The 14,242-nt window shown below is 35.4% G+C and overlaps 1 protein-coding gene across 1 annotated transcript in view; it reads left to right on the forward strand.

Moving 5' to 3' along the window:
* AKAP6 (A-kinase anchoring protein 6) overlaps positions 1–14,242 on the forward strand; it is a 229,355-nt gene that overhangs the window by 991 nt on the left and 214,122 nt on the right. The window lies entirely within an intron of this gene.

The following is a 14,242-nucleotide window of genomic DNA, read 5'->3' on the forward strand; positions in this document are numbered from 1 at the left end:
CAACAATCTCCCTTCCCCCAACCCGACAACTGAACACAAGTATCTTTAACCAATTATCTCTGTCTTGGTCCCAGATTTAAATTTCAGTTTTAAATCTTTAAAGATATTAAGGAAATTCAAGGTGAAATTTAAATAAACAGTGTCTGGGACTATATGTCTATGTTTGTTTGCATGGGTTGGTTTGCTGCAGCAGATGAGGCATACTTTTGAAGGCAGCAAACAACCTCCAAAAATAGCAGGCAAATGTTATCTCTTCAGACTGAGCTGCCTTCAGAGTTGCATTCTGAGGCCTGTTTATGTGAACATAGTCTTCCTTCATACTCAGCACGATGGTATTTTATTTGTGTTTATTTTAGGACTGGAACTGTAGGCTGTCTTAAAATACAACTCTGTGTACTAGCGCTAACCAATTGTACTGTAGTCAGTCCTAACTAAATAGACAGCTGATCTTGAGTTTTTTACAGTCTCGCCGCTTTTCTGAAAAATTGGGGGTAGACATTGCCAGCTTTTGATGAGAGAAAGGACTATGTCCAGAATGTGCAGTAAGTTTTTAGCTAATATACCTAAAAGGTGTTTCTCCAGACATGCGTAACAAGTCTTGCTGGACTAGGTGACAGTTCTGATCTGGAGTTGCTTGTGGCCATATTAGTGCAGCGCTGAGCTGAAATTAAAGAGCTGTGGAGCTTGTGGATGGTATTCGCACACAGCTTTGGGCTGGGTTTAGAGAACAAGCAGAACTGATTTTTGCCTGCTTACAAAAGGAGAGTATCCTGTACATATAACTCACCCTCATACATCCGTTTGGGTTTTATTCTCACATGGAGGTCAGTGAACGAATAGAATTCCTCACAGTTTTCTCCTTTTTAGAGTTTATTTTTGAAGTTGCAAGAGTCAACGGGAGTTCACAAAATGCTTTCCTAATGGTTTTTTCCATGTAAGCAATTGCTGTAGCACCTAGGGATTTTTTGGGACTAGGAAGAGGTCTGGTTCACGCAACTGTAAAAAAGGACTAAAGAATAACATGAAGGAATCTCAATTATCTGCAATTATCTGGCCTGTCAGCCTGAGGGAGCCTGTCATTGAGGCTGCCAAATGTCTATGTACAGACCCTGGACTCACAAGGAAGTGCTCTTTTTCTGTGTGTTTATAGATATGGGTATCTGTGTGTGCATGATAATGACCTGCATTTGAAGATATTTCAAAAATATTTCATATATTTTTAATTTTTTCAGAAAGTAACATAAAAAAAAAAGCTTTGAAAAAGATTTGTAGTAGTATTAAAAAATGCAGCGAAATCTTAATGAACACATTAGGAATACAGAACTTCTGTAACCTGCTTACCTTTAGACCTGTATACAGGCAAAAAAGAAATAAGACTGTAGAAGCAAGTGTTGCGGAAATGCTTTTATTCAGACTTTGAATGTATTTTTAATTGCTTATCCTTGTATAGTCTTGTATAATATAACTTAATGAAAATCAACTAAGCAACAAAACAAAACAAAAAACAAAAAACACCAACCCCAAGACCATAACTTCATACAGATCCTCTTTTTTTTTTTTTTTTTTTTTTTTTTTGTTCTGTGCTCTGATAATTCTCCTTGAGAGGTTCCTTCTGACTGATTTGGGTCTTTCTGGAATTGTTGTGCCCAGAGTTGACACAAGGCTCAATGTGTCAATGCTTCATCATTGCCAGAAGACCGGAAAATGTATTTCACATATCTTTCAAACAATACATATCAGTGTTTTCTTTTTTTCCACAACATAAGAGGATGGTTGGTTCATGTTCAGCTTGTGAGTCACTACCTCCCAAACTCCTTTGCTGCGTGATGGGTTCTTCACCTTTCTCTTATCCATTTTATCTGTGAAAATTTACATGTAGGATTTTGCATTTGAACTGTTTCATAAAATATCCCATTTCTCAATTGTGTTTGTGACTTTTTCAATTCCAAACCTTTCTTCTGGTATTTTTCAAGTCCCCCAAGCACACATATTGTCATCTTCTGGAAATTTAAGAAGCTTCCTTTCTGCTCCTTTGTCCAAATCACAAAGACAAAAACGAATGATACAGACTCAGGATAAAAGTCTATAACGTAATAGTTTCTGAATATAATTTTTAAACTGCAAATGTAGCAATGAGGAAATAATTTTTCGTTTTCTCATAGTTTGTTTTCCTTAGCCAGGAGACGTCGATTTCCATTTTCAGGCAGCTTTTTATTCATTTTGGATGCTTAAAGTTTTCTTCCTCCAGCTGTCAGTTGGCTCCGGTAATAGGGCTGGTTTGAGGATCTAGGCCGTAGCAGACTTTTTATGTTATTCCTTGGAAAAATTGCTCAGCAAACAGATCATCTCTTTCTCTTGTGAATATTTGCTCTGTATTCCTGTTGCAGATCTGTCTGTGCTTCCGCTCTTTCTGTAATCAAGAGCATTGTTTCTTTTATTGTGGCTTGTTCCCTGGAGATTTTGGTGTTTGCTGGCAGTTTCTTTTCATGCTACATGACTTAGGGCTCTACTAGCCACCGCTGATCCTTTGAAAATACTTGTTTCTCTCACTTTTGCAATGCCCTTTCTCAGAACTAGCCATGCAGCATGAGTGGGAGGCTTGTCTTATGTTGTCCCATGGGAAATTTCCTGGAAAGCTCAGCTTCACATGAGTGCTTCAGTAAGCTAGATGCATGAATCATAACTCTCTGGGGTCCAGAATGCCTTATATTAGCCATTTATCTGGTCATCACTCTTAATTCAAGCTATGCTAAAATACATTTACATCTTTCTAACACATTCAGTGCAGCTGTTACCAATTGCAAATATTTGTGAAGGAGATGAAAATAATTACAATTTTACTACAAGCAAATCTAAAAATGCTCTCTCTGTCCTTGTATTGTGTTAACCTGCTGAGGTGCTTTCATGAACCATTTAGCTTTTTTAGTCTGAATAAAATATGCTTGCTTTTACAGCAAATTCTATCTTGGAATCATCCTGAGGTCCAACTTGGATTCAACTCCCATTCGTCTGCTTTACTTTATATCCCTTAACCCTCTTGGGGAATGGTCTAGCGTTTCAACTCATTGATTACTGCTTTCTGTCTTCTTGAAAGAAACTGTAATTTTGGATGATCTAGTATAGTCTTCTGTATTTGAGATGCCTGTTAACTTCTAACTTATTGTGGAGTAAAGCACTCCACTGCCACTTTATGACTTAAATGTCCGAATCATGTATTGTGTTTTGACATAGGGAAAAAAATGCATTTTATGCCATGATAATGTCTTTAGATCTTTACAGATTTTGGATCTTTTCTCTCTTTCCAAGCAGAGAGACTTCAGTCATCTTTTTCCAGGGTATCTGGGTCAGCCTCAAACATCTCTTGACTGTATCTTTCGTCTTTCCTCCTGACTCCTACAACAAGATTTTAATGAACTTTCAATAGAGGTCAAATAATGTGTAACTATTATCCTTTCACTATGTTTCCACTTTTTCGGGGGCCAAAGAATTTTTAGTTGCTTTTCTCCTTGTATTTAAATCCTAGATAAGAGAAGAGTGTGAGGAATTATCAAAGCAAGATATTAAAGAATATTAGTTTCTAATATATCTGCAGTTAGATACAGGTTATGCCTTTTTTTCATTCTATTACATTTTTTCAAAATGCTTGTAAAACCAGGGAACTGTAGGTGTCTTTCTCTCTCATGCCCTCCTTTTGAATTCAGTAGGCTTTTATTGAACAAATACTACTAAATATTGCTGGTCTTATTGAACAAATGCTGAAGGCCAGACCAAATGACTTTTCTGACTACTTTTCAACTTTTTTCTTCCTGTATCAGTTCCTTTCGAGAGCAAAAATAAATCTCTTTTTTTTTTTTTCAGATGTTAAAGTAAGTCACTCACAATATGTCTGAGTCTGGAAGATAACTTCAGTAAGTTCAATGTCTTCGAATTTGGAACTCAGAACTGTCTTTATCATAGTCTGTAAAAGGATTTATTCAATACTAGGAGCATTGCTGAAGTACCTCATCTACCACATGTCTTTCTGTAACATCAGAAACAGAGCTATTCTTTCTTCTCACCTTTGGTTTGATTACTCTCAATGGCTCTATTCTGAGGCTTGTGGCAACATACGTTGCTTCTGCAGTTGTACAGCTTTTCAGCTGTGCTGTATAAATCACTTTTAACTAAGTGCACAGATTGTTTTCCTAGAGTCTGAATCTCTACACTGTACAGAAAACTGCGTATTCTAAGAGAACTTGGAGAAGAATTAAGCCTCATTGTGTTGCCATAACATAACTGAATTTTATAAATGATCACAGATGATGACAGTGACAGTCTTTACAGAAGGATGTATAGATGAAGCTCCTAATGGAAATCCTGTGGAGTGCTTTATCTTGACAGAAGTTTGCACAAGAGATAACTGTTAAACACAACAGGTGAAAATAAAACCTTAATTGGAGAGGTTGACTGCAACTTTGTTCAGCTGTTTTGCTTGCAGGCAAGATGTGATCCTCATACTTCAAGTGAATTGTTGCTATGCAAATTTATAAGAGTCGTTATTCAAAAGGAGGTGAAGTGAAATAATGACTTGTGAATTCACAAAAATATTTCTGAGAGATTTCTGGGCGTGTTTAAGAGCTATGCTTCATGAAACAAATTTTGCTGACAAATAGTTTTATACCTTCTGTGGGTGGTTGTTAGTATGAGTATCTCTAAAAGTAGACATTTGATTATAAACTATGACCTATAGCTCAATGGAGACAATCTAAAGACATGCTATTCCGTTTAGGTCTGAAGATCAACAAGTTGTTCCACATAAATTTGTGGAAGTGTTGCTATTTGCAGAGAGTCTCAGGTCTAGCAAACAGGTTGAGAGCCGGTAATATGATAATTATTTGATTTTGAGACTACCAACAATCCTATACTAAGAAGTCACCTTAAGTTGCATATGAAACAAAATTAGTTTAAATATAATTGAAATGCAATTCAGTTAACAAAAAAGAACATTTAAGGGCTATGTGTGCAATAAGATATTTCTCCTTTGAAATGTGATTTTCACTTTTTGAGAACAATTTTGGATTGTTTTTAGCTAGAGGACATAATGTGCACACCAAAAAATCCTAAAATGAAAGTGGACTATAACTTCAGGGAAAATATAAGTTATTTCATACTGAGGTAGTTAATATGTCCTAAATGTGTAGGACTGCATCTCAAAGGGACTCTCTTAAACCAATGACGTGATAAATTTCAGCACCTTCATCCTGTTAAAGCTGTAAACTTCTCTGAGAAAATTAATTTGAAAAGTTTAAAGAGCTTGAATGTTTCAGTTGAATGCTAAGGGAGAGGGGAAATAGTCTCCATTCTATCAACAAGCATAAGTAAAACCAAATTTACTGAAGAATTTTTTAAAGAGCATTTTCTTGAAATAATTGAGGTTTTGGTGTATACTGCAGATTTGAAGCAATTAAATTATTCAGAATCTTCAAACTCTCTATTAACTTCAAATTTAAAAAAAAATGCGAGCTGCAGCTGTATTGCAGATTCACAGTTCTGAGTATCAGGATTTCTTTACTGCAAATGTGGTAAGAAAACTTTTGGTCTTGGTTGTCTATGTAACATATGGGATATTTGTTTGTCAGATTAATTATTTCAAGGATAATATATACAAAATTGCTTTACTCTTATCCTTTTTTTCTTTTTTTTTTTTTTTTCCAAATCCAACCCAAAATCTCATCTGATGACAGGTCATATGTTTATGAAGCACGTGACCACCAAGCAAACAGTAATTTGACTATAAACATATCATGTATTACACTGCTTTTTACGTGTAGCGATTCCAAAGATTTGAAAGTCTTTGTAGATTACAATCTAAGTAACTGCAGATGTGATGTTTTTTTTTTTGTTGTTGTTGTTTTTTAGCCAGATGGCTTAATACAACATAGGCAGGAATATGCTTCCTGACTGGCTGCAAATCAAAATTAAGTTTGCTTATGGAAGTATGGTGAAAGACTAGATAATACATACATTTATCTATATGGAACATTGCCAATGGAATATATTTATATAAACATGTAAAATATGTTTGTTTTTTTTTTTGAAGGGGAAGGGTTAGGGTTAAGAGCACAGTCTAGCTAAGCCACTAGTCAAATGTTAAATTTATTGCACACTCATCCCAACAACTTCAGTATGACACCCTTAAATGCCTTAATTCACCTAGTATTTAACCAATGATTAATAGGATTTATTTGGATAAAACCAGATTTGTTGTGGATATTTTTTAAATTGTTTGTAGTATCTATCATATTTCTTATGTTCAAGTTATTTTTCAGACCAAATATGTGCTCCAAAATGCACTCCAAAAATGTCACGTGCTCATAAGCAGCTCTACAGTAGCAAATATGTAATAATATATATCTATAATACTATAATGATAGCTTGATACATCTATATACTGGTAGAAGAAATCTGCTATATGTATTAGTTCTATGCTTTGCAAAAAAAAAAGATTTCATAAGCAATTTTAAAGAAGCAATTAGTTGGTTAAGAAGTATTCTTATTTAGTTTGCCTCTGAACAGTTTGGTGGAATCACAGCATTCAGTCTGTCTAGTGTAAATGCTGATAAATACAGATTAATTGTTCTGAAGGTGGCTTTTGCAGAGGCTACCCTTTACTTACAGTCAAGGTTTGAATGTCAAATAGGTGGGTTTATTAGCTTTTCTTATTTTCTGGTTAGTTGAGCGTGCCTATGTGATTGGTTTTTTTTTGTTTGTTTGGGTTTTTTTGTTTGTTTGTTTGTTTTTTTAATTTTTACATTTTCCTCTGTGCCCTGGGCATATTCCCATGTTTAGGAAAAAAGCCACAATGGGAATCATGGAGCACCAGGGAAAAAATTGTGTTTCTCAAACTCTGTTTAGTCAAACAATCACATTATTTAAAGGCCTTCAAACTTGTATGGCATTTCTACAATCTTGCTCAGATTGATGTTTTTAAGAAAAAAGACGTGACTTTTTTACCACGTTATCGTGCTTTACTACAGTAACACCACACCTATGAAATTCATCTTGCCTTTGTAGCTTTTAGGCTAAATTCTCTTCTGCCTGAAGGGAGCAAACCCTCTTTTTCCACATCCCTCAAAAATTGCCCTAATCCCTTGGCTATACGTTATCAAACGTAAACAGAGACTAATGCTCTATTCTGTATCGAGTGCAAACCTGGAGGCGTTAGGCATGCTGTTTGCTCACCTACTGGCTCAGTGACTTCAAGGATGAAAATGATCAAGTAAATGTAAATTTTCTGGGTACTAATTAGGTTTAGAAATTAGGTGCATAGTTGCTCAGACTTGCCAGGACTGGTGGTAGTCTGAGCTCAGAAATGCAAAATTTTAGGCAGCTGGGTAATTTTAATGGAATGAGCAACAAAGGTGTACCTGTGGTATTTAGATATCTATGAGCTAAATAGCTCTACTGAGCAAGATGATTCAGGACTGCAGTGTTGCCTACCTTCTGTCCTAATGTTTATTCTGTGCTCATCATTAAAGTCTGTTAAGAACACATTCCTGAAGGCCCAATCTTAAGTTCTTAATGGAAAATAAACCAAACCAAAAAACAACTGTTCTGATCATTTATAACATTTCATAGAATCATAGAATGGTTAGAGTTGGAAGGGACCTTAAAAATCATCGAGTTTCTCAAATACATGATACTGTTAGTGATATATTATTGTTAGCGCTGAAACTGGTTTTGGTGTTACAAATATTTTATACTAAGCGAATATCTGTTAAGCCTATGTAGGCTCTTACATGTTTTTAACTTGAAGTACCCAAGTATTGCTAGTGACTATATTGTTTCATTAATATTCAAGCAATCTGTTTTTCAGTGGTAACCTTATAAAAACAATAAACACCAATATTTGTAGTCTAACTTTAAATTGTGGAATTATGGTCTAGTGTAGTTGTAGATAATATTATAATTTTGAAATGAAATTTTATACCCTTAATGTTTAGTTAATGCACATTGATTTTTTTTTTTTTTTTTTTTTTAAACGCAAATAATGGCAGGTTAATATGATGCTTTTTAAAAATTAGGTGGATTCAGCCTAATAGAAAAAAAAATAGGTGCCATTCAGCCTAATAGGAAAAAAAATCTTTCCCACTCTCCTGCTGGTATTGTTCAGTTTGTGTAGATACAATGAAGTTTAATTAATTTTCTTTCTCCTGTTAGAATTTAGTAAACAAGTCTATTGATATAGCCCATACTTATGCAAACCCACTGTCCTCTAATTGTCTGCTTGGGTGCCATAGGAAACATGTTATGAACACAGGAAGAGCGTACATACTTTATTGGACATTTAGTTGCCTTCTAAAGCAAGCTGGTCATTATTTGAGGGATCAAATAAAGATGGAAGGCTGCTGGTTAGAATATAATAAGAGGATGAAAAAATTGGGAGCTAATAAAAAGAAGAAAAAAATGGAGAAACAGCAAGAAATTCCTATCTGCTGTGATATCATTTCTGAGTAGAAAAGTGAGAACTACTTGGTTAGTCTGCTCTTATCTATGTATCAAGGGAATGAAAATAGCTAAGAGCTGGAAGGGACTCAGCTGGTAACCCCAGTGATAATGGAGGGTCTGACTTGCATAATTTATGAGGATAAATAATAAATGTTGCAGACAGTGTGCTGGACCATTTTTAAGCTTGGACTTTCTAGACCATCAGGGAAAGGATACCAGGAAAAATGATTGGAATTACTGCTCTTGTGGCAAAGGGACTTGAATGTTCCTTGGAGTCGTAGAAGACACCAGGACTAGTATACCTTCTGGGCTTGGACAAAAAAGATTTTAAAAAATGGCATAGATTATCTAATTAACTCATTCAGGGTCCACATGCTTGGCCTTTGGAAAGGAATTGTGAAAAATATGTGGAGCATCTAAGGCCTCCCTTTTGTTCAAGGGTACAATCTGAACAGGTCCTCAAATCAGCTTGAGTTTCTTCAAAGCAAACCAGTAAGGATACACTGAGCAAAATACTGCAACTTGTGACATTCCCTCCAGGAGAATGCTCTTCTTACAAGGGCAGAGATGCATTCATTAGTTTCTGAGCAATGTATTTGGACATAGAAGTATGATGTGTAATTCAGGATGGTGTAGAGTGTAAGAGTAGAGCAGCATCTGCAATGCTATAGAGGTCTTAAGGTTGTCCTAAAATAGGCATTTGGATTATTCAGCGGTCAGGAGAAGAAAGGTAAACATTTGTCTGTGAAAAATGAATTGGAGCTTTAATGTGAGGAAAAAAGTGAGAGTTTTACCACTTTCAGTTTCTTCATCTAGTTCTAAAAATAAAAGCTTTACAAAATTTCACTTTCATTTGGATGTGTACACTTTTGAAATATATACTTATTTCAGAATTTCTGGTTTAGACCTCAGCAATAATTGAATGCATGTAAGTGCACTTTGACCAAATATAATGATTATTTCTCCCTCTTCTCACTTCACATTGTTCCTACATAAAAATATGCTAATACAGGTTTTAGAAAATGAGCTAATGTACTCTACCAATAGTCTCTGGAGAAATATTAAAGTAAATATCAAATTCTAGCACAGATGTTACCTATTACAGTCTTCTCTAGTTTGTACCCTAATCTGACTCAAACACAAATGTTTACTGGATATAATGATGTAATGAGATAAATACTTTTCAGTATGATGAAAAAATGTTGTAAGTTAAGTTATCGTGCAAATTAACCAAAAAAATTTGCTGGGGGAATGTATTTTGTTGTTTTGTGTATGTATATATGATGATAATAACCCATACTCATGTCCAGATTTGCTGAAATACCTAAATTAATACTATTTTAATGGTATGAGTAAGATTTAGTAATGTCAACATTTTAAACTGAGGGTCAATGACACTATAACATTATTTTATTTGAAAGCAAGGATGCCAATAGGAATTTTTATAATGGTAGCTGTGATTTGGTTGAAAAAAAAATTTATAAATATATATGTATATATGTAAGTGTATATATAAACAAAAACGTACACACAAAAAGTAGAGCCACATAAATCCTCCTGGTGATTTTTTTCTTGAGGATTTGTTTGAGTCTATGTAGTTTAAAAGGTAGGATATTATTATATTTTATAATAGACATTTAGTTCTGATCTGCACTGTGAGCTATTATGTTTACAGACGTTTTCTTGCTTTGCATATTTCAGCAGGCTTTGTGGACATATTTCTTATTAGTTATTATACTGGCAGGGTTTATTGCTTTTTCAATTTATAATTACACATCACTTACAATAGGTGTCTAAAATGTGTAATATGGCATATGGGAGCAGTCAAAGAACAAGCACAGAAAGTTGCACAAAATGTAAGGAATTTTTTTTGTTTGCTTCATTATTGTTAAAATTGCCTGATGGGATTTTATTATGAGAGAGCTGACAGGAGAAATTTCAGGTTATAGGATGATTGCTGTCTGAATGCCAGAAATTCAACATGAATATTTCAGTAACATAACACGCTTGCACTTTAGTAGGAACAAGTTCGACAAGTTTGTGATTTTTAAATATCCTTGGATACTTGCCTCTGGAATTATACGCATTCCTCAACAGGATTAAATGCCTTTCTGCTTAGTTAACCATTAAAAAGCCTTCCGTGAAATGATGTGATTCCTTCATATATCAATTAAAATCTCACAACTAACAAGCAAGGAAGCACAGCAAAAGGGTGTTGTATATTTTCCTGTGGAGAACGCAATGACATGTCTGTATAGTTATGTTTATACTTTTAATTGAGATGTTGCGCTATGCATAGTATCCATCCTGTGACTGAGGTGTGTGAGATGTCTTCTGGAGGACTGAGATGAAGATCATGAGGCCTTGTCTGAGCCTGATCTGTCTTCTTGGGGCAGTCTGGTCTGTGGACTGTGCTGGACCCTGAGCTTCCCTTAAGGATTACTTTGGCACTTGGCCTCATTGTTTGCATCTGAGAAATATAGCTGGGTGGCAAGTGTGGGCAGGAGCCTAGGTTCAGGCCAATGTCTGACTGATACCGCAAGGGTAGTGATGTCATCTTCTCAGAAAAGGTTATAAATACGCGCTAGACTTTTTCTTGGTTTGTCTTATGGTTCCTTGAGTTGTGTGTAAAGAAGCATTAGCAGTATTACATACATACACCCAAGAGATTTGATCTGAAGATTTTAATGCGTTCCATGTAACTGTCTCTAGTGGCATTGTGCAGAACCAGAGACAGATGAATGAGCTTTGTCTTTGAACTGGAGCTGAACCATTTACAATGGACTGTGCAGAAACACAGAGGAAAAGGAGAATTAATACCTACCAGTTCCATCTGTTAAAGCTTTATGAATGCTCTCTCCACTTTCTCCCAGTAAATGATTCCCTGGAGGAAGAGAATAGCTTTTGTCGTGTCAGTTACGATTCTAGGCCCTGCATTTCAAAAGATGGAGCACTTCTTTTTTGGAAATGTTTCCATTTCTTTTTGGAAAACACATGTAATTTAGAAGGCATAAAGCAATACTATGTTAGCAATCATAGCACTCCAAAATTCTGACAGACCTTTAATAAGTTTTCACGAAATATAAAATCTACTACTGACTCTAGTAATACATTGCAATTTCCCTTTCCCATTGAGCTGGTGTACTTACTTTTCATAATCTGCATTATCTGAGAAAATACAGCTCACTGAAATTCATGAGATTAATTTCTTTTATTCTCCTCAGTTGGCCCTGCAACCGTACTTGCCCTTAGCTGTGGTTACATAATTCAAAAGGGACTTTGAACAGGTTACAATATACAGTCTTATCTTTTGGTGTGGCCATTCATCTGTTTGTGTTCTGATGGGTACATTTGCTTCCAATCACAAATTAGATGGGCATTCAAAAGGTGAGAAAGCAAGTAACATTTCTGCAGAATAGGTTCTGTAGATTCAATTATAATTTACCTGGTAATGTATAGGGAATAGGTGATTGTATTGTGTGCATTTCCAATGTGATTGTGATCTGGTGTTCTGAATTATGTTCTTTTTAATAACTGACCTATATATAGGGGAATGTATGTGTATGTATCATGTTTTAATACCATAAAAGAAATTCAGTGCCACTACTACCTCAGTATTTGTATATTGACTTTTTCCTCATGCATTTCTGTTTTTTCTCCAAGATTCTTCTGAATTATCAGCCCTAAAATATCTAAGCTAGTCCTACAATTCACTGTAGTACATCATTTAATTTGTGTGTAAGATCTCTGCTTTTGCAGTTCACCTCCTTCTTCATAGTTATTGAGGGCTACTCTATGTCTATGTGTCTATTTAGTACACTAACAGAATAAAAGCTTCTGACATGGCAGAATATTGCTCATGTCCTTTGGAAGCAGAAATTGTACGCAAGGAGCAACATGACATTGTAAATGGTGCAAAGTAGCAGTATCCAAATGACCCCCAGAATAATATAAACAGAATTGAATTTTTAAAGATGCTGAACTGTGTGGGATGAACAAGATGGTTTATACACGGCTCAATCAGCTTGTATGAAAGGTATGGCTGGAATTTGTTCCTACATCCAGCACTGTCCAGCAGCTAGAAGACAAAATTGCCAAATGGAAGCCTGCAAAATCATTAGCTACCTATGCTTCTAAAATCATAGGGCTGAAAAACTAAACTAAGTGTTCTAAACCGAGTATTCTTATTTGCCGTTCGGCAGTTATTTTCAGGGTATATTTTTAAGAAGCAAGCAAGGCTAGAAAACCTTTAATTCAATCCAGGATTTTGAGGCAATAAATTAATTTCACAATCTATACAATTAAGAATATTTTCTGTTGTCATGAGACTCATGATAAAATAAAGGAAAGAGGGATATTTCCAAGGGCAATTTCCAATGATACTATTTAAACTATCCTATGTTTTCTTTGCTGAGGTGACCTGGAGTTCTTTCATACAGCATTTGTAGGGACTCCCTGAAAGTTCAGATGCCTGGTTGAACTGTGAAGACCGGACAGTTTGTTATGCATTTGTTTGTCCGCTGTCAGGTACAGGGATCCCTTCTTTACCTGTTCTCACATGGAGTTAACATCTTAACTTGAAATGGATAGTTTTGATACAACAGATTAAAATAGCAAACGTTACTTAATGAGTTACCTGTAAACGTGTGTAACCTCGTATGGATTCTCAAACATGATGCACACAAATATAATCATTGCTTCAAAGAGTAGTTTAAGTATCCACATTGTTTATGAATCTAGGCCAGCAGTTCAGTATGAGAGATTAAGGCAGAGGTAAATAGGAAAAGTATACATGGGAAGAGAGCCAGTCTCTTTTCTACATAGGAACATTGCATCTCTGGTTACAAATAGCACTGTTTTCTTTCAATGAAACACAAAACACTGACAATGCTGTATTTCCTTCAAACTTCAGGTAGAATAAGTAAGGAATGCTGAAAACGTGATTTTTTTACCACATTACAGTTTAAATTATGTGGTTTTGTTTTTCAGTTGAGATCTGCAAGAATAGCTTCCCTGACTCAAATCTGTTCCACATTCTTTGACTCTTTCCTGATCCTAATTATGAATGAAATACTTACAATATCTCTTTCTTAATGCCTACCCCTGCTTTTTCTTTCTTTTTTTTTTTTTTTTTTTTTTTTATGCTAAGCAATAAGTAAATGTAGCATCAAACTAAGTGTTTTGAGTGGCAAAGACTTCATGGTGATCTCCACTGCAATTTAAAGCACCGTTCTCAGTTTTGTAGTTGTGGTATTTGGGATTGATTTGTGAATTTTGCACCAGTTCTTATTTGTTAGCTAGATTTTCTTTGCTTTTGTGTTGTCTTATACAGGAGATCTGAAAAAAGACAGCAAATCAGAATGACGGGGCCACACCCATAAGGTATTACAGAGGTTGCTTGAAAAATTACCAAGTAAAACCCCATGCTATACAGGTATCTTACTAACTGCTGGACAAGAAATTTTCCTCTATTCAAAAGAATACACGTGCCAGTGCAGACCAGCTCAGGAGTTTTATTTTGTTAGGTTGCAAATCAGGTTGCTAGCTTCATCTTCCAGCCTGTCTCCTCTGTTTTATATTCCTTTTTGCTCTTTTCAGTTCTCTTTCACAATTTCTGTCTTTCAAAACTCCCATCTGATTCTTGTCCCTTTTAATTTTCTTCTTCCTGGTTGCCCTTCACCAAAGCACATTGCCGAGTCATCTGCTACCATGCTGAACTGCTACTTCAAAAAGCTGCTCTTTCTTTTTTCTCCTG

The sequence above is a fragment of the Numenius arquata genome, chromosome 6 (assembly GCF_964106895.1).
Source record: "Numenius arquata chromosome 6, bNumArq3.hap1.1, whole genome shotgun sequence".
In the NCBI taxonomy this organism is placed as follows: Eukaryota; Metazoa; Chordata; class Aves; order Charadriiformes; family Scolopacidae; genus Numenius; species Numenius arquata.